This window comes from Dromiciops gliroides, chromosome 5, assembly GCF_019393635.1.
Source record: "Dromiciops gliroides isolate mDroGli1 chromosome 5, mDroGli1.pri, whole genome shotgun sequence".
Lineage (NCBI taxonomy): Eukaryota > Metazoa > Chordata > Mammalia > Microbiotheria > Microbiotheriidae > Dromiciops > Dromiciops gliroides.
This window is the reverse complement of record NC_057865.1, coordinates 187184459-187206333: the sequence shown is the minus strand read 5'-3', so window position 1 is coordinate 187206333 and position 21875 is coordinate 187184459. Positions and strand designations below refer to the sequence as shown.

Here is a 21875-nt window from a genome sequence, read left to right as displayed (position 1 = left end):
ACAAAAAGATGATGCAGACAGGTTATTTCAGGACCACTAGTTCACTTTAGTGATGACGTATGGTCACTAAACGCAAAATAGGCTAAAAACCGCAGGATTTCAAAATGATGGAATTATCTTTGTCATTCAAATAACATGAAATTAACGTTAAGACAATTACAAAAATGAATTAAAAAACAGAACCACCAGCAGCACATGTTATCATTATGAGGGTATGAATATTACCTGGGTACCATTTCACATGGAAGGTGGCAGGATAAAGTCCAAGAATATCATCTATCTATCTATCTATCTATCTATCTATCTATCTATCTATCTATCTATCTGTCTGTCTGTCTGTCTGTCTGTCTGTCTATCTATCCATCCATCCATCCATCCATCACTTCAGGATCATATTCTCTCTCTCTTGCAGGACAATGAGGGTTAAGTGACTTGCTCAGGGTCACACAGCTAGTACATGTCAAGTATCTGAGGTAGGATTTGAACTCAGGTCCTCCTGAATCCAGGGCCGGTGCTTTATCCACTGCGCCACCTAGCTGCCTCAGGATCATATGCTCAAAGGCAAAAAAGCTCATACTAACTACGTGATTCAATGATATCCTAATATGATTTTCATCACCTATCAATATATTGATTTTAATTAGAAGGTTGGTGACTGCATGCCAAATTATTTTAGTGGTGACAGTAACTCATGGAGGGCAACCACTAAGGCATGAAGAGGCTGCAATCTCCATCAGATGAAAAGCTACATACTGATGAACTGATGGATCTTCTAGAGGGATGAAACATATCGGTTATTAAAGAATATTTATGGCAATGCCAAGTATATCTTGGATATTCTCTGTATAGCTGAGAAGAACAATAAACTCAATGTTAGTCCCTGAGTTCCTCAACAGTCTTTGTAAACAGGGGTATCCTAACACTAATGCTGACATATATGACGAGCAAGGCAGAGGACAGCTGTAACATGAATCTTCTGAAATAGAACCTAAAATACTTTGAATTTTAGAAGTTCAGGACCAGTTGATTGGGTCTGAAAGTAATATCTTATTCTTCTATCACAGTGAGTATGACTATCCACTGAGTGAGTTCATAACCCTTTGGTTCTTCCCACAGTAAGCATCTCTGGGATAGAAATAGTTGGTTGGTGTTGGCTTTCTGAAGATAATGTTTCTTTAAATAATCTGAGCAGAAAGTGATGTATATATACATTTAGAAAGCAATATGAATATAAATAATTAAAGTAGCATCAGAGGTTAATCTCCTCCCATAGAATATATTTTGGCTTAAAGATCACTAACTGGAAAAATAAAGCAGCACCTCACTTATCTAGCATTGTCTACACAGGTAATCTGTGTAAGGTAAGCCTGACCTTTTAAAGTTTTAGCCAGTTTTTGAACATTTTTCTCTATTATTTTTGTTTTTATTTTTCAATTAATAAGTATCTTAATTTATCTGTTCCACTACATCCACCCTCCATTGAGCAAATTTAAAAATTTCTGAAAAATAAAGTCCTCAGTGAATAACTGAATAATGCAGCAAAACAAATTCCTGCTGTAGTTATGTCTGAAAATGCATGTCTTTTTCTGAATTTTAAGTTAATCAGATTTCTGTGAGGAGGTGGTACATGCTTCATCTTCATTCTTTTGAACTCAAGGCTTATCATTGAATTGATTACTGTTCTAAAGTCTTTCAAAGTTGTTTATCTCTATGACATTATCATATAAATTCTCCTATTTTAGGTCATTTTTCTCTGCATCAGCTCATAAAGGCATTCTCAGTTTCCTCTGAAATTGTCTATTTCATTGTTTCTTATGACACAATGATATTTAATTACATTAATCTACCACAAATTATTTACCCATTTCCCAACAGGAAACCATCTGAGTTTCTAATTTGGGGCTTTCATGAAAAGGCTGCTATAAATATTTTTGTATTTAGATCTTTTTCCTCTTTTTTAGATTTCTTTGGAGGTATGGATCTTCTAGTGGTATAGTTGGGTCAAAGGGTATGTAAAATTTGGGAACTTTCTGGGCAGAATTCTAAGTTATTTTCCAGAATGGCCTGACCAATTCACAACTCCATCAAGTTTTTCTTGTTTTTCTGTAATCTCTTCAACATTGGTCATTTTACTCTTCTGTCATCTTTGCCAGTCAAATAGGTGTGTGGTAGTACTTGAAAGTTACTTTAATTGGTATCTCTCTAATTATTAGGGATTTAGAGTTGTTGTTTTTCATGATTGTTGATAACTTGGATTTCCTTCTTTGAAACCTGTTCATATTTTTGACTATGTGTTAGGGAATGTCTCTTAGTCTTATAAAATTTGAATTAGACCCTTATATATCTTGGATATGAAACCTTTATCAGAGAAATGTATTGCAAAGATTTTGCCCCCTCCCGGCCCATCTTCCCCCCACCCCCAGTAGCTTTTCCCTTCTAAGTTTTTATTACATTAAATTTCTTTCCTATGTTTTAATATGGAGTATTCCAGACTTAAGGGGCAACTAGGTACAGCAGTGGATAGAATGCTGGGCCAAGAGTCAGGAAGATTCATCTTCCTAAGTTTAAATCTGGTCTCAGACACTAGTTATGTGACCCTTGACAAGTCACCGAACCCTGTTTGCCTCAGTTTCCTCATCTATAAAATGAACCGGAGAAAGAAATGGCAAACCACTCCAGTATCTTTGCCAAGAAAACCTTATATGAGTCATGAAGAGTCAAATACAACTGAAAAGACTGAACAAAAACAAAATTCCAAACTTAAATTAACTTTAAGTTTCGGTGTCATCATTATGAAAAATACCCGTTATATTGTATATAACATTACTCATACCTATAGTGATGCCCTGAGGGGCTAAAGGATCTCAGGCAATGATGGGTCTTTGACATTCTTGAATCTATTTTAGAAGGTTTTTTCCTGTCTCCTCTGCTTTCACCTGCCAGTTCTTGTGGTGTTACTATGTCCATGTCTAACAATATCCTCCCCCTCAACTCCCTGCCCCCAATTCCATGCTACTCCTGCCATATATTTTGGCTCTTCAGAGACTGATTTAAAAAAAGCCAAACAACCCAACAACTCTCAGGCTCTCAGCTATGTTCCAGGTAGTTGAGTTTACTACATAAATAACCTCTGCATAAGTGAGGCTATATATATTCTGAGTGTTCTTATTCAACAAACATACATGTACCTTAACAAATCAAATATTTGGATTTTTTATTTAAAACTATTTGGGTTTTAAACATGCATTTTAAAAATAGCACAGACTATTTTAACTAGATCAACATGAAATTTAAAAATTTTTGGTTTTATAGTTAACTTAGTTTTCAACTTCCTTCCCTTTGTTGATTATTCACAAACATACAGATGACCTTTCCTATTTTTTCAAAGTTCAAATGATTTCCTTATTTAGGATAACTTGATGAAAAACTCTAGATTTTTACATTGAGAATGGAAAGTCCCAAGGTGAATAAAATTTTTCTATACATGGTAAAGTTGTTTATATTAAATGCTGAATTATCACACATACAGATAAATTGTATGATACAATTACAGAACACTTCACATAAATAATGAAAGATCCAAACAACTAGAGAATTATTAATTGCTCACGGATAGGCCAAGCCAATATAATACAAACAACAATACTACTTAAATTAATTAATTTATTCTGTGCTATACTAATCAAAGTACCAAAAATTATTTCATAGAGATAAAAAAATAATAAAATTTATCCAGAGAAACAAAATGTCAAGAATATCAAGGGAATCAATAAAAAATAAAGTGAAGGAAGGGGGTCTTGTACTACTAGATCTTAAGCTATATTACAAAGTGGTAATCATCAAAACAATCTGATACTGGCTAAGAAATAGAATGGTGAATCAATGAAACAGATTAGATATATGATATAGAGAAGCAAATGAGCATAATAACCTAGTACTCTATAAACCTAAAGATCTTAGCTATTGGGGCAAGAGCTCATTATCTGACAAAAACTGGAGAGTAGTCTGGCAGAAAAACTAGGCATAGACGAACATCTCACAAAGTATACTATGATAAGTTAAAAATGGGTACATGCTTTAGACATAAAGGGTGATATCATAAACAAATTAGGGGAACATAAAAAAATTTACCTGTCAGATGAATGGATAAAGGAAGCGATCAAGACCAAATAGGATTTAGAAATGATCAAGGGAGATAATGGATAATTTTGATGACATTAAATTTAAAAGTTTTTAGACAAACAAAACCAATGCAGCCAGAATTAGAAGGAAAGCAGAAAACAGGGAAACATTTTTTTTACAAGCTTCTCTAATAAAAGTCTCATTTCTCAAATACATAGATAACAGCTAAATTTATAAAAATAAGGGCCATTCCCCAATTGATAAATGGTCAAAGGTTATGAACAAGCAGTTTTCAGAAGAAAAAAGGAAAGCTATAAATAGTTCCATGAAAAATTCTCTAAGTCACTAATAATAAGAGAAATGAAAATTAAAAGAGCTCTGAGCTACCATATCATATGCATTATTATGGCTATTATGAGAGAAAAGGAAAATGATAAATGTTGGAAGAAAGAAAAATAGGAACCTTTGGTGGAATTATGAACTGGTCCAACCAATCATTTCAGAGAATAATTCAGAATGATGCCTAAATGGGTTATAAAATTCTGCATATCCTCACCTAGTTATACTGCTACTAGGTCTGTATCCCAAAGAGATCAAAGAAAAAGGAAAAGGACCTACATGTGCAAAAATATTTATAGCAGCTCTTTTTGTGGTGACAAAGAATTGGAAACTGAAGCGATGCCCATCAATTGGAAAATGACTGAACAAGCTGTGGTATATGATTGTGATAGAATACTATTGTACTATAGAAAATGACAGAGAATGGGTTCAGAAAAACCTTGGAAGACTTATATGAGTTGATGCAAAGCGAAGTGAGCAGAACTAGAACTGTACATAGTAACAGCAATATTGTAATGACAACCAACTGTGAAAGACTTAGCTACTCTGATCAATATAATGATCCACAGTAAGTCTAAAGGACTCATGATAGAAAATTCTATCCACTTCCATAAAGAGAACTGATAAACTCTGAGTACAAATTGGATCATATTTTTAACTTTATTTTTCTTGCTTTCCTCCCCCTGTAATATGGCTGATGTGAAAATATTTTTGCATAATTTCATACATATCATATTTCTTGTCTTCTCAATGGGTGAGGGAAGTATGGAAGGAGGGAGAGAATTTGGAACTGAAAATTTAAAAAAATAAGCACAAAGAATGCTGAATTATTATTTTACTTCCCTGTTAAAGCCAATTCTTGTGTAGCAATTAAACACTTACAAAGATCAGTAAGGAAATAAGCTGAATATAGGTCACAGTAGGTCATACTATAATATTTTAAAGAAGCTAAATAATTTACATAAATATTTGTCTCAAATGCCTTTTGACATTTCATTATGCTCTCTTTGTATTTTAACATAAACTGCCTTCATATCCTTTAGGCAACTTTCTATTACAAAAACATTAACTTAGAATAATTTAAAAAATTAATTAAAGAGCTCTCATATCACTATTCTTGCCATCTTTAGATAAAGGTCAGAGATGATCTAGTCTGGTCAATCTGAGGAATGGAATTGATGATGTGGATGGCTATAGTTTTCCTAGATTTTTGCAAAGGACATAAAATCTCTCTCATTCTATTCCTATGGAAAACACAGCACAATTAAAAGGACACAGAACTGGTTAAATGGACAAATACCAAAGGTTCTCTTAATGGTACGATGCCAGTTTGAAATAATCAGAGATGTAGCTGAATCTGGCCCTGTGCTGTTGCACATCCTTATCCCTCACTTGATTAAAGGTACACTAATGGACCAGTTATCAGATTTGCAAATGATACAAGGCTGGGAAAGACTGTTACCATACTAGATGAAAGAATCAAGATCTAAGAAGACCTTGACAAATCAGAACATTGTGCTAAATCTAATAAGATTGAACTTGAGTAAAAAGCAGTTCAAGCCTTGTTCTGGTGCCTCATCCTAGAAGAGAAGTGACTCTGGGTCCTTAGAGGCTATGCCACAAGGGCCTATTCTCTGGCAGGTTCTGTCATGAGGCTTGTAGGACACTCCTGCCAATAGGCAGTGTCTAGTTTCCAAGGACTAGCCTAGATAAGTAATTATTAAGCATTTATGAAATGTTTATTTCATGCTAACCAATGCATTAAGGACTGAGAATGTAAATACAAAAAAGAGACAGTTCTTGTCCTCATGGAGTTTATATACAGGTAACTGGGGTAGGGAGCAGGGGGAGGCACACTCTTCATGGAGAAGCAGATACAAACTACATATATATATATATTATATATATATATATATATACACACACAGAAAATGATCTCAAGATACAGGGCACACTAATCAGGAGGAAAGGTTTCTTGCAAGAGGTAGCACTTGAGTTAATCTCTGACATCATTTTTGGTTCCAAGAATTTGGGATGAGGAGGAAGAGCATTTCAGGCATTGGGCATGGCCTGTGCCAAGGTTGAGTAGAAGAAGAGGGAATGTCATAGAAACCAGTGGGACTGGATTGCATAGAACACTTTAGAAAGGAGGTAAATGGAGATCGTGAAGGGATTTAAATGCTAAAGAGAGAAGTTTGTATTTTTTTTGGGGGGGGAGATGAAAACTCATTGAAATTTCCTGAGCCACACAGGTGGATATGAAATGGTCTGATCTGTGCTTTAGGCATCAATTTGGCAGCTGTATCTTGAATGGACTACAGGAAAAAAAAATAAACCAAAGACAATGAGAAAAATTAGGAAGCTATTCAGTCAAACAGTCAGTGAGTATTGTATGTATGTATGTATGTATGTATGTATTTTTTGTGGGGCAATGGGGTTAAATGACTTGCCCAGGGTCACACAGCTTGTAAGTGTCAAGTGTCTGAGGCCAGATTTGAACTCAAGTACTCCTGAATCCAGGGCCAGTGCTCTATCCACTGCGCCACCTAGCTGCTCCAGTGAGTATTTATTAAGCACCAACTATTTGCTAAGCCCTATGTTTGGGTATACAAATAAAAAATTAAATAATTCAGCCTCTCAAGGATCTTACATTCTAATTAAGAAGATAAGTACATATAAAATATATGCAGCATAAATATAAAGTAAATAAATACAAATATGCACAAAGAAGTTAAATACAGGGTAGATTAGGGGAGAGGGCACTAAAACTTAGAAAGGCAGGGGGAGGGCCAAGAAAGGCTTATGTAGAAGATGGTGCCTGCACTTCATCTTAAATGAAGAGGACTCTATAAGGCAGAAGTAGAAGGGGATGCGTTTTGGTTCTCTGGGGCTGGGGCTGGGTCTACATGGTGCTCCACTGTCACCCTGGTGTAACAGACCTTTTCTGCAAACTTTCTAAGCTGTCTTTGACTGGAAAATGATCTCATTCCATCCTTTTGTGGGTTCTGCTGCTCCAGGATTTGTCTTATGGCATTATTTGAAGGGATTTGAAGGGATCTGGGGGAGAGCTCCAAGGAGTCACTGCTTATGCTCCATCATCTTGGCTTGGGAGTGCATTTTGGGCATGTGGAGTTGCCACTGCAAAAGTTCACAGATGGCAGATGTAATGTCATGTGCAAGGAACAAAAAGGCCAGTTTCGCTGGATAGCATACCTTGGTGGGCTGGGGGAAAATAGGGAAATAATGTCCAATGATGCTGAAAAGAGAGGTTGGGGCTAGGGTGTGAAATGCTTGAAAAGCTAAAAAAAATTGTAGTTTATCCTAGAGGCAACAGGAAATCACTGCAATTGTCTGAATAAAGGAGTAATGGACTGAACTGTTTAATATTTCTTTAACATTTGTACAGTACTTAAAGAAATACTTATCTTTCTGGACTAAAAGAAAAATATGTGGGCAGCAGGGACTGGATGATGGACTGGAACTGTGGGAGACTTGAAGCAAAGAGACCAACTAGCAATCTCTTGCAAAGAAACATGAGGCTATGAGCCTCTCAGTTAAGGTAGCAGCTATGTGATTAGGAAGAAGGGGTTAGATGCAGATGTGAGAGAGCTATGGAGACAGAAATGGCAAGATTTGGTAACTAAGTAAAGAATCAAGGACAATGCCAGGGTTAAATATCTGGGAGACTAGAAGGATGGGATGTGTGATAAAATAATGGGATTTGACAGACGCCCAGGGGGCCCCACCTGAAGATTGATTTGGAATTGATTGAACTGGGTGAGACTGAGAAACTGACTGAGAACCTACTTAAGATTGATAAAATCAAACCATGCCTTGTTGGTCCTGAGTGGGGTATTGTTCTTAGAGGTTATGGACTGTGACATCAATAGGAGACCACCCTCAACCAATGAGCTTGAAGGACCTCCACTTTCGGGGAGGGAGACAGGAAGAAGGACGGTGAGGCTGAGTTCCTGGATGGCTCTCTTTTTTGTTCCGGAATTGACTTGTGGTGGCAGAAAAGGTGAGGTTTTCTCTCTGGCTATCACGCATAGATCTAAGCTAGGGTTTTCCATTCTATGAGAGATCTGTTCTCATCCTCTCTCTCTTCACTAACTTTTTTTTTTTTTTAAGTGAGGCAATTGGGGTTAAGTGACTTGCCCAGGGTCACACAGCTAGTAAGTGTTAAGTGTCTGAGACCAGATTTGAACTCAGGTACTCCTGACTCCAGGGCCAGTGCTCTATCCACTGTGCCACCTAGTTGCCCTCTTCACTAACTTTTAATACACTTTGATAAATATTTAAAAGCCTAAACTCTTGCTGAATTTATCAGTAAATCTTAGCTAGTTCCCCCTCCCTGCCCCAAACTGGGGGGGGGGGGCAGGTAAGGACCCACATTAGATTTTAAACATAACAAGGGGAAGGTCTGGTGGGGAAAGACTATGCTTTTAGTTTTGGACATATTGAGTTTACGATGTCTCCATGAAACCTGATTTGAAATGACTAATAGGCAATCAGTGACATGAAACCAAAGCTCTGTGGCTAGATATTTAATTTTATATGTATTGATATCTGTATAAGTATATAGATGTATACATATATGTATATTTATATGTATATATATATGTCATTTAAATAGAGATGATCATTAAACCCATGCAAGTGGATGAGATTACTGAGAGAATGTGTATTGTGGTAAAAAAATGGAAGTTTTAGCTGAATCATTTGAGAGTTGAGCGCATGCTACTGAAGTGGCTTTTGAAGGACTTCCCTTTTGGGGTGGAGTCCACGAACTTCCAGCATGCCAGCTTAAAACTGAGGGTGGAACGGAAGTTTGGTCTCTCTCTGGCTTTTCCGTGGCAGCGCACGCATTTGGTGTTCGGTGCTGGTTCTTGGCCTGGCAGGCAGTTTGGGATTTGGTGAGTTTTATAAAGGAATATAGACTAAGCTTAGATCTAAGATTATTCATTTGTATTTCTACTTTCCTATTTCCCTAATTGATATCACCTTTTGTTGTCTAATTCCCAAACAATAAAAACTAATCCCCCACTGATTAAAGTTCAGAGGCTTCTTTTTCTTAGTGGTCTGGGAGACATATATATATATATATATATATATATATATATATATATATATATATGTGGGAAAAGTTAAAAGGGGAAGTTTAATGCTCGTATATCCAATTTTAAATCTCACAGTTTAGAAGAGAAAAAAAGCCTAGCATAGAACTCTAAGGGGGGCATAATATGGATGATGATCCAGGAAAGAAGACTAAGGAGTGGTCTGATAGTAGAAGGAAAACTTGAAAACAGTTTTGTCATGAAAACCCAGAGATAAGAGGAAAGGAGAGGACCTAGGACAGAATCCTGGGGATAGGTACTCACACATGGAAGTAGGATATGTCTAATAATCTTGCAAAGATACTTAGGAAGATTGCTTAGACAGATAGGAAGAGAAACAAAACAAGTTAGGGTCAGGAAGCTAGAGTATTCAAAAAGAGGGGATAGTAAACAGAGTTAAATGCTATGGAGAGTTCAAAAAGGATGACAACATAAAAGGCCATTGGGCTTAACATCATTGGCAACCTTGGGAAAGCTAGGTGGCACAGTGGATGGAGCACTGGCCCTGAAGTCAGGAGGACCTGACTTCAAATCTCACCTCTGACACTTACTAGCTGTGTAATCCTGGACAAGTCAATTATCCCCAATTATCTTAAATATCCAGGGCCATCTCCAGTTGTCCTGTTATATATCTGGCCACTGGACCCAGATGGCTCTGGAAGAGAGTGAGGTTCATGACTTTTCATAGCTCTGCCTCACTTAAATACAACTTAGTGCAAGTCATGACATCACCCTGATGTCACGGTCCTCTTCAAGAACAAAAGACAAATAACAACAACACTGCCTTGGGACAAGTACTTACAATTTGATAACTGGGGACAGAAGCCAGATGGAAAGAGGTTAAAAGCTGAGTTGAAGGTGAGAAAATGAAGGCAACGAGTACAGACAGATGTTTCTAAGAGTTTGACTGTGAAAAAAAAAAAGATAAGTACAGGACGACAGCTTGAGGCCATGGTAAGGTAAAGGGAAGATTTGTTAAGAACGGGGGAAGAGCTGGGCATGTTTATACCAATTTTGATCTTTGTTCTAACAAGTAGTATTGTATGGGTAGCTAATTCAGGAATGACTCCCACATCAGTAATGAGTCACTTACTATCTTCTGAAATAGAATCAATTCATGTGTGTGTGTGTGTGTGTGTGTGTGTGTGTGTGATGTTATATGGTGCATGCCATGCAAAGAGCATACTTATTATTTTACCAAATAAATAATATATAGACATGAATCTTCTGTGTAATTCATGAGTTTAGGGCGTCTCATCTCTATAACCATATTTTCCAGTACTCCTTGCCATCCTCATCCATGCCCTCTTTTTGGACTTGAATCACCAAGTAGCAAAGTATATGGTGATTTGCTTTGGAGGACTTTGTTATATTTTGTTTTATTTTAAAATAATAAGCATTTTTTCCCTCCAACCCTATCTTCAATTTAAAAGAAAAAGAAGACAAATAAAGCCTTTGAAACAAATATGAATAATTTTTGCTTTGGATACTTTTATAAAGTTTTTGTTTTATTATTTTTTGTAGACTTTCTCTACTGCAAAGATGGTGAATAATTTGTGTTTGTTTTCATGGTAGTCTTATTGCATAAACTTATCATGAGCACTACAATTTTTGTTGACAAAATGTCATATGAAATGATTCTTTTTGCCTGTGGGTATGTAAGAAAACCAACTCCATGAACTCCTTTTGTTTTTTCCCCCAAGGGAACCTATGAGACATCCTTCCATTCAATTACAGCTTCCTTCTTGTGTTTTCAATTATGAGACTATCAGTATTAATATGATTCAATTTTTAGTAGTCTGCTCATTCACTGATCACTAGATTAGGAACTAATACTTAGAATGCCAACAACTATGTAAATTCTCTAGATGGTTAAAAACCACTTGATTCTGTTCCTTTTGTGCCACTCTGCAATGAGAGAGAGAGAGAGAGAGAGAGAGAGAGAGAGAGAGAGAGAGAGAGAGAGAGAGAGAGAGAAGGATAGATATCAGAACAAATCATCACTTTTTCCTAAAGGAGTATATCTGATGTAAATCAATGACTATAACAAGAAGACCAAGGGAGCCTGCAAACCTACATAATCACTCAACACTAGATTTACTTGCCAACTGGAAAGAGATGGCAGTGAAGGGCAACACCAATTTAGAATACAAACTCAGCTGTATTATCTTCCAGAGGAGGATTGGTGAATGACTAGAAAAACTGCTTCATCAATCACTAAGAAGTAGTGGAGGGAAAAACAGATTTACAGGAAATCTTGTAAGAGAACCAACTGAGCAAAGTCATTCAAGAGGGTATTTAGGAATGAAACTGGATGGGGTAAAGGAAGAGAACAAGCATCTATTAAGCACCTACTATGTGCCAGATGATCCCATTAGATGGATAATAACACATGAGAAATGAAGATACATGATCCATAAAGATTTTTTTTACCAAAAAATTTCTTTTTTGCTGTTACTGCCAATGGAGTTACTGCATTTGGACTGGAACATAGTAGTCCCAGATGTTTTGTATGAGGAAGTAGAAATGGCACTAAAGAAAACCAATAGCAACTGGGACTAAACCAAGTTTTACATAGAAGAGATCCATTCTATCCGTGGTAATAGTTTTGAGAAGATTGAGGGGAATGACTCTAAAGATATATGAAGGAAAGATACTAATAACCAACACTTATATGGCATTTTCCATGTTATTACAATTGGTCATCATCACAAACTCATGATCCCCATTTTATAGATGAGGGAACTGAAGTTGACAAGTTAAGTGACTTGCCCAGAGGTCACACAGTTAGCAAGTGTCTGGGGCCAGATTCAAAATCAAGGGCTTCCTGATGTTACGTCTAGTACTCCAATCACCTTGACACCTAATTGCCTCTAATTAAAATAAATCCTTTTTTTTTTTTTTTTTGCACCATGGACCTCTTTCACTGTATAATGATACCTTCTCAGAATGTTTTTAAATGTACCAAAGAAAATACACAGGATTATAAGGGAAACCAATTATATTGAAATATAGTTATGAAAATGTTAACTTTTTTATGGAGCCTAGATTAAAAACCCTTAAATTAAATTATATATGTAAAATCCTTTGCAAATTTTAAATCACTATATACATTTTAGCTATTATGATTATTTTTTACCAAGCTGGGAAAAATCTCACGCATTTTTGTTATCCAAAAGGCCATTTATCTACTTTCCTTACAAAAATCTTTACAAAATCTACACATTCAACGAGGACATCCTTAATCAGAGCATGAAAAGGGAAGAGGAAGGCTTTTGTCAAGAATATACTGCAGAAGATCATACCTTTATCATCATACAAGTGACTAAAAGGTGTAGGGACTACAAGATCCCTTTGTATTTTCCATAAAGAGAAACCCTTTTTAAAAAAGGTCTCCAAATGAATCTTCTCATAAGCATTTATTAAGGATGTACTGTGTACAAGGTACTATATTTGGTAATGGAAATAAATTGATAAAAACAGAAATGATTCCTGCCCTTAGGGATCTTATATTCTATAACATTCCAAAAAGGCAACTCCCATGCATACATCAAAATTATACAAGATTCCCTGGATGTAACAAGTGATATAACTTTGTTAGACAATGATCTGATTGGTAATACCTGGCAAGAAATAAAACAGGGAGATTATGCTCCCAAAGGTATCTGGCATCATCAATTTGAATATCTAGTACAGAGTTCAAATGGAAAAGAAATTCCCTATAGATGGAAAGGTATTCCAGATAATCATGTTTTTAGGTGATACTGTCTTGCACTACGCCCTGAAACATGTTAGTCTTCTAAATGAGGTCCACGAAAAGAATTTGGTCTAATTATCCACACAGTAAAAACCAAGAGGATAAAAAAATGTCTATTGTCTACATTATGACCTAAAGTCTATGCTATAACTGTCTAGACTATAATATGGATGGACAGCCCATCGAACTAGTTCATTCCTAAATATATCTTAGACAGACAGTGAGGAATAGACAATGAGTGGGTCTCAGAACTAAACTGACAAATTAGAGCAGGCTAAATTGCCTTTGGCAATTTGTCTCATGATTTTAATGTCCATGCTTCTCTATGAAATAAAGATTTATATTTTTATTGGAAATCGAGGGGTTGCCCATCAATTAGGGAATGGCTGAACAAGTTGTGGTATATGAATGTAATGGGATACTATTGTGCTATAAGAAATGATGAGCAGGCAGATTTCAGAAAAATCTGTAAAGACTTATATGAACTGATGCTGAATGAAGTGAGCAGAACCAGGAGAATATTGTACACAATAACAGCAACACTGTGTGCTGATCAACTGTGAAAGACTTAGCTCTTCTCAGTAATATAATGATCTAAGACAACTCCAAAAGACTCATGATAGAAAATGCTCTCCACATCCAGAAAGAGAACTATGGAGTCTGAATGCAGATGGAAGCATAAAGTTTTCACTTTTGTTGTTGTTTTTTCTTTCTTGTGGTTTTTTCCTTTTGTTCTGGTTCTTCTTTCATAACATGACTCGTGGAAATATGTTTGACATGATTGTACATATATGAACTATATCAGATTGCTTGCTATCTTGGGGAGAGGAGATGGAAGGGAAGGAGGGAAACATTTGGGACTCAAAATCTTACAAAAATGAATGTTGAAAGCTATCTTTATAAGTAATTGGAAAAATAAAATAATTTTAAGTGGGAAAAGAAGATTTATCTTTTTCATGACCACAATCTTTTGGTGATACTGTCTGTGAGTCCTAGAATACAGCAGTTTCTGAAGAGTTAAATTCAAGAGTCTCCCAAAGGTGCGTGAGTACAGATGAAAATTTCTCACAAAAAGCAATAAAAATAAGATTTAAAAGCATATGACTAGAAAAACAGATGTGTCAGTTATTTATCAAAAACAAAGGGTAATTTGATAGCCCGTGCTCAACTACTATTCATATAATGTCAAGAGAACTAGAGGATGGTCCCTGGCATTTTTGGGGGATCCTCTGTGGAGGATTTATGAGAGGTCATGGATAAGAATAGGTAGGCCTGGATGCACTGCAATGTGTATCACTGGACAGGGTATCCTCATCAATGGGATAACAGAGCCACTAAAGTATCACAACATTAAAGCAGCATAATTGGTAGTTATAACAAGCCTTTCCTCAATGGTTGGTTACTACTGCCATTATATCCTCTATCATTCCTTACATTCATTTATTGCCTCTGTGGATTTCACCATCAAATCCCAACTAATGTCAGAGTAAACAGGAACCTCTCATTACAAAACCACCACCACCACCACCACCTCAGGGATACCTGTTTTTGACTAATGGAAATGATTTAACACAGAAGATACTTATTCTATTGATCTGAGGTACATCCTTATTTTTAATGATCCAAATATACTTGGATCAGCTCATTTATTCCTGAAGAAAATATTAATAATTTAATTTTAAATGCAATGGGTCCCAAGATTTTTTGGAAACCAAATGCCACAAAATGTATTTTAATGGTTTGGTTGGAAACTAATTAGTTCAATGTAAATGGAATTCCCTTTCTGAATTTGCACTGATGTTTAAAACTCAAGGAGAAAAGGTCTCTAAGGAGAACTCTGAGAAGTATAATTTGTGAGCCCCAAATGTTTACTATCATCATTCAATCCCTAATATGGCTGGACTTGTTTCTCCTTAACCATGAGAACATGGCCAGCCTCCATGGCAACCAGAGAGCATCTGAATTTCAGAAAATGAGAAAACAAACTCTGAGGACAGAAAGCTTCTTTCTTTTCCTCGTGCAAAACTCCAGCAAATGAGAGAAAAGATGACATCAAACACAAAGAATGTGATAAGCAACAGAAATGAAACTGTCTTCAAACTGAATTTTTCTTAAAAATATCTCATCATTTTCATGCTTGTATATTTCTAAAAAAGACAAAAGAAAAGAGGTCTTCCCTCCATAATGCAATAGTAACACTGACTACTACCTGGGTACCTGAGAATTCATTTTCATTAAAAAAAGCATTAGTAAATGCCTGTTCTATATAAGGTAACTGTGTTAGATGCTGGGGATACAAAGTTTGATGACAGTAGAGTTGCTACTTGTGAAGACATACAAATAACTTTAAGACCATGTAGAAATTGAGTAGAGAGAAGAACCTGAAAGAGTACCCAGAAAAATCAGAAGACAGAATACTTTCACGATTGTGGTAGTGGTAGTAGAGCTGGTGAACAGGGAAGATTTTCTCTCTTAAGCTTAGCACACCTAACATTCTGACATACTCTCTCACTTCTACCACTTGCCCTTCCCCTCCTCCAATTTTCTTCCATTCCCCCAGGTGTTACTCTTCTCAATAGGAAAAAGAATATGAAGGACCTAGAAGTATTGGGACAGTCCTTTATGTGAGGAAAAAGCAAGGTGAACCAGAAGCTTGGATGCAAAGAGGCAAATTTGATTTCATACCTATCACTGAGACATGATGGAATGAGATCCGTGGCTGGAGCATAGCCCTGGAAAAATATTTATTATTGTTGTTGTCTTTTTCAATATTGTCTGATTCTTTGTGAGCCTATTAAAACTCACAGGCCCATGCCATAAAATTTAGTCCTACCCACTTAAAAATACAATTAAATTAGTTAAATGTCACAGAAGACATATCTACTTAAAAACTTTTATTGTTACTATTTTGTTTGAAGATAGCCCACTGAATGTAACAAATGGAACTTTTAAGAATATTTTGTTACCCTTTAGTATATAACTATTAGGAAGTTATTGAATAGCTTCATGTTTTTACATATTTTCAGAATTTAGAGCTGAAAGGAGATCATTTTATCTAGCCTTCTTATTTTAAGATGAGAAAACTGAGGTCTAGTAAAATTAAATGGCTTGCTCAAATTCATAGGGATTAAGTAGCAAAGCCAGGATTTAAATGCAGGTCTCTGGACTACATATTCAGAGATCATTCTACTGCATCAAAGATGCCTATGAGAAATATGAAATGTTGAGCAAATTGAAAGAAAGGCCACTTTGCTTATTAAGTGAAGAAAAATCTTTATAGATAATAAACTTTAAGTACTCTAGAATCAGTGTTTTGATTCGCTATTCCTTGGTATAATTTGATGAGATAAACTGTCCTTTCTCTGATATATGGAGTATATGCGATTGCTTAAATATTGCATTCAAGTAAGTGGATGTGCTAGGGTGAGGCATTGGGTTTCTAGACAGGAGGCCTCCCAAGTTGTTTGCCTCTGGGGATTTGGCCTTTAATAACTATACTATTATTTGGATAAGCATGCTATCCAAATATAGTTGGATGGGCTCAGCAGCAAATCAACTTAGAAACATTATCATAATGGCCTCATTTCCTGGATTTTAAATTGTTTTCTGAATTTGTTATATATCCAGAACAAAACAAACAGAACAAAACAATCAACCAGATACACAACACTTTTACCTCTTGGCATTCTACTTAAAAAAAAAAATCCTTGTCAGCTCAGAAGCCAAATTTCCTGAAACCTCAGCAAAGGTTTATATTTATTTCAGTTCAGCTTGGGGATAGAAGTTCAGGCCAATTCTTATTTTAAGAAAATGGGCTCCTCCACCCTTGAACCTTAACTTGCAGTGCATAATTATGCTGGTGACCACAAAGGCTAAAATGATCTGTGATGTGGATTTGGTGTACAGTTTCACAAGATTAAAATATGGCTTTAAAAATGAACATACTTTTTACCAAAAAAAGTTTGTTTTCAGCACAAAAAGCATTTTGTAACATCCTCTTTTCTTTGTACCTAAGTAAGATCATGTCTCTCTGAGCAAAATGGGCTGAACATTTAAGGTAATAATCAGGATATAGAAAAAAACATTCTTTTTTTGGATAAGAATATTCTGCCTAGGTCAAACCAACAAGTAACTTTCTGCTTTCCATCAGAGAAGATATTAATTATTAGCAATGTTAGGAAAAATGTTAAGACTATATAAACTTCAATTTATAAATATGTAAGCTCGTGTTACCTGCGGAAATCTGTCCATTGGCCCTGGACAACCTTGTCCAAATAGAAACTATTTAGGTTCATTCAAAACTAACAAAATTTAATCTTTGAGAAATAGCCATTAGAAGTGAAAATGCAAAACTACCTCAGATAAGCTGACTCAATAATTCAACAATTGTTTACTATATGCTAAACACTGTGCTAAGCACAAGAAGAAAAGAAGCAAAAAACAGTCTCTGCCCTCAAGAAGCTTACATTCAAAATAAGATACATGCAAAATACATTCATGGTAACATTAAAGAGGAAGGTATTAATAAGTATTGGTGGGGAGGAGGAGACTGGAAAAAGCCTCTTGCAGGAGGTGGTACTTGAACTGGGTCTTAAAGCAAGCAAGGGAAAAGATGCTTAAAAGGAAACTAAGAGAAGGCTAGAAGACAAAGCATTTGGGGAATGGAGGCCAACCAGTGTGGATATAGAGTTCTTAGATGGAGTTTAGGATATGAGGAACAGCAAGGAGGCCAGTATGCTTGAAGGCTCATAGAACATGTGAAAGGATGTAATTTGTAAAAAGATTGTAAAGAGCTTTAAATGCAAATCTGAGATGTTTATATAAGATCCTAGAGGGAGCCACTGAAGTTTATTGAGTAGGGAAGTGACAAAGTTAAACTTATGTTTAGGAAAAATCACTTTTGGTAGCTGTGGGGAAGATGGATTGAAGTGGGAAGAGACTTGGGGGAGTTCGTTTAAGAGACTACTGTAATAATATAGGCAAGAAGTTATGAGGAACTGAATTAGATTGGTGGCTGTGTGAATAGAGAGAATGGGTTGTGTGTGAGATGTTGTAGAGAGAGAAATGACAAGAACTAGTAATGGATATTACATGAGATGTAATATACTGGCCTAAACCGGGGGTTCTTAATTTCTTTTCATCTCATGAAATCCTTTGGCAGTCTGGGGAAGTCCTTGAACTGTTTCTCAGAATAATATTTTTAAATACATAAAATAAAATACACAAGATTACCAAGAAAATCAATTAGACTGGAATACAGTTATCAATTGTTCAGTTGTGTCTGACTCTTCATGACCCCATTTGGGTTTTTCTTGGCAAAGATAACAGAGTAGTTTGCCATTTCCTTCTCCAGCTCATTTTATAGTTGAGGAAAATGAACCCACATTAGAACTCAGGTCTTCCTGAGTCCAGGCCCAGTGCTCTATCCATCATGCCACTAACTGCCCTGAAACAGCTTTGTGACATTGGACAAGTCACTTATTCTTGTTTGCCTCAGTTTCCTCATCTGTAAAATGAATCAGAGAAGGAAATGGCAAACCATTCTAGTATCTTTGCCAAGGAAACTCCAAATGGGGTCATGAAGGGTTGGACATGACTGAAAATAACTGAACAACAACAGCAAACATGGTTATAAAAACATATTTTTAAAAAGCACCAAGTTCATGGACCCTAGGTTAAGAACCTCTGGATAAATATAATTTAATTCAAATCACTTTCCAGTTTTCCCAGATCTTTTGTCAAGTATGGAGTATTCCAAGTAGTTTATGTTCTCAGGTTTACCAATTAATGAGTTTTATTATTATTGAGATTGACTACTTCAGATTTTGCTTATCTCATTTACTTTTCTATTTTTTAAAAACTAGTACCATTTAAAAAATCATTACTGCATTATAATATAAAATGAGGTTTGGAAGTATTCTTTAATTCCTACATTTTTCATGATTTCTTTGAAGAATTTAGATTTCTTTGTCCCTGTAAATGAATTTTGTTAGTATTAGTTCTAGAAATACTAATAAAAGTAGTAAGACAAGAAAAAGAAAGAAAAAGTATAACCATTAGGGGGCAGCTAGGTGGAGCAGTGGATAGAGCACTGGCCCTGGATTCAGGAGGACTTGAGTTCAAATCTGGCCTCAGATACTTGACACTTACTAGTTGTGTGACCCTGGGCAAGTCACTTAACCCTCATTGCCCCGCCGAAAAGAAAAAAAGTATAACCATTGGCTAAGAAGTAATGGAAGTTGCAGATAACATGATCCTTTGCATAGACAACCCCAGAGAATCAGCAGTGAAACTAATTGAGACAATCAATAGCTTTAATGAAGTGTTAGAATACAAAACAAATCCACAAAAATAGTCCATATTTTGATATAACAATAACAAAATCCAGGAAAAAATAATAGGGAAGTTCCATTCAAAATACCTCCATCTAGTGTTTTATAATAGCTTTTGATTTTAGATATTGTTGGTCAAACTAGGAAAAGTCCATTTAAATTTATAGGTTCATAGGCTCGTAGATCTAGAGGTAGAAGGGAATTCAGGTACCATTTACTTAAACTTCTCCATTTCAGAAATGAGAAAACACAGATCCCAGAGAGATTAAGTGACCTGCACCAAGTCACACCAATTGTAAAGGGCAGAGCCACAATATGAATCTGGTCTTGTGATTCTAAATTCAGCAATCTTTCCAAAACACAATACTACTTCCTCTCCATTTATTCTTTTGCTTTTTAGTGTTGCAAACATTTATGAATGTGGCATTTGGTCAAAGGCTTTTTATTCATCTAGTTATGTAATGATGTCATTTTAACTTTTTCTGTTACTAACATTATAATTAGAGCTAACATTTATATTCTGCTTTAAAGTTTACAAAACACTTTACTTATACCATCTCCTTTAATCCTTACAACTCTGTGAAATAGGTATTATGATGATCCCTGTTTTACAGATGAGGATACTAAGGCTGGGAGAGGTTAAATGACTTGCCATGGGCCACACTACTACTAAAAGTATGAGGCAGGACTCAAACTCGGTTCTTCTTGAGTCTATATCCAGGATTCCATCCACCATGCCATGTAGAAATAATATGATCTATTATTGTTATGGTCTTGCTTATGTTAAATGTTTTCTGGTAGAAATCCAATCTAGTATTAGGAAAGAAGTTTTAAATATATTACTATGGTCTCTTTTCAATATTCTAGAATCACTGTTTATTAGTGATATTAATCCAAAGGTTTTGTTTTCTGCTTTCTCTCCCTGGTTTGGGAATCAGATCCATATTTATCTCCAGAAGTAGTTGTTGCCACAGCTGGTTCCAAGACTCCAGAGGCCTGATTCTTTGGGGCTGTGCTGGGTCTGTGCAGTGTGGCCCAGGTCTGTAACCCACTCTCACCCTGGTACGACAGACCTTTCCTGCCAACCTTCTAAGCCGTCTTTGGCTGGAAAATGATCCCACCCCTTCCTTTTGTGGGTTCTTCTGCTCCAGGAATTGTCTTATGTCCCATATTTGTATCATAGAAGGAATTTGGTAAAATATATTTTACTTCTATTTTTGCAAGTGATTTATATAATATAGAGGCTATTTTAAAAATATTTAATGGAAATTGTTTATAAATATATCTGGTACCACCCCCCATTCCTTACTTTGGGATTTCATTTTTGGCTTGTTTGATTTCTGTTTTTGAGATCAAGTTGTTTAGATTCTGTGTTTCTTGTTCTGTTAATATAGTTATTTTATATTTTCTAAATATTTATCTATTTTAAGTTCTTGCTTTTATTTTCTAATAATATTTTTGGCATGACTTTTGGAATGATGTTTGTATTTTCATGGTTCAAGTCTAACTTTCTGTACTAATACATATCTATACCTAGGTTTCTGATAAGTAAAGTGATTTACCCCAGGTCACACAGAGACTGGACTTGAACTCTGGGACATGACCTATTCCTTTTTTTTTTTCTTTTCTTCTTTCTTTCTTTTTTTTTTTTTAAGGGCAATGAGGGTTAAGTGACTTGCCCAGGTTACACAGCTAGTAAGTATCAAGTGTCTGAGGCCGCATTTGAACTCAGGTCCTCTTGAATCCAGGGCTGGTGCTTTATCCACTGTGCCACCTAGCTGCCCCTGACATGACCTATTCTTGATGAAACCATGCTGTCACTAAAAGTATGACTGCTTCTCAAATGCTCACATTCTTTTAACAATAAATTTGAGAATTTTGCTAGTCACTGAAGTCAAGCTCAGCTGCCTATAACTGAAAACTGAAACCATTCCCCCCTTTAAAAAAAGAAGTATGACTATATTAACCTTTCTCTAATCCTATAGTGCCTCTTCTTGTTCTCCAGTTTTCACTGAGAATAGCTCAGCTACAATATCAACTAGCTCCTTAAGTGTCCTAATATTTAGTTCTTCAGTGCCTAGTGACTTGAATCCATTGAATTTAAGGTGTGCACTTAATAACTGTTTGTGAAAGAAACTTTTTGAGCTAGAAGAAAACTTAGAGATAATTTGGTCCAGTTTCCCCATTCTATGGATGAAACCTCAGAAT

At 35.8% G+C, this 21875-nt stretch overlaps 1 protein-coding gene across 1 annotated transcript in view; it reads right to left on the bottom strand.

The window, feature by feature from the left end:
- The window catches only part of RERG (RAS like estrogen regulated growth inhibitor), a 115646-nt gene that overhangs the window by 17333 nt on the left and 76438 nt on the right, over positions 1 to 21875 (bottom strand). The gene's annotated exons all lie outside the window — the stretch shown is intronic.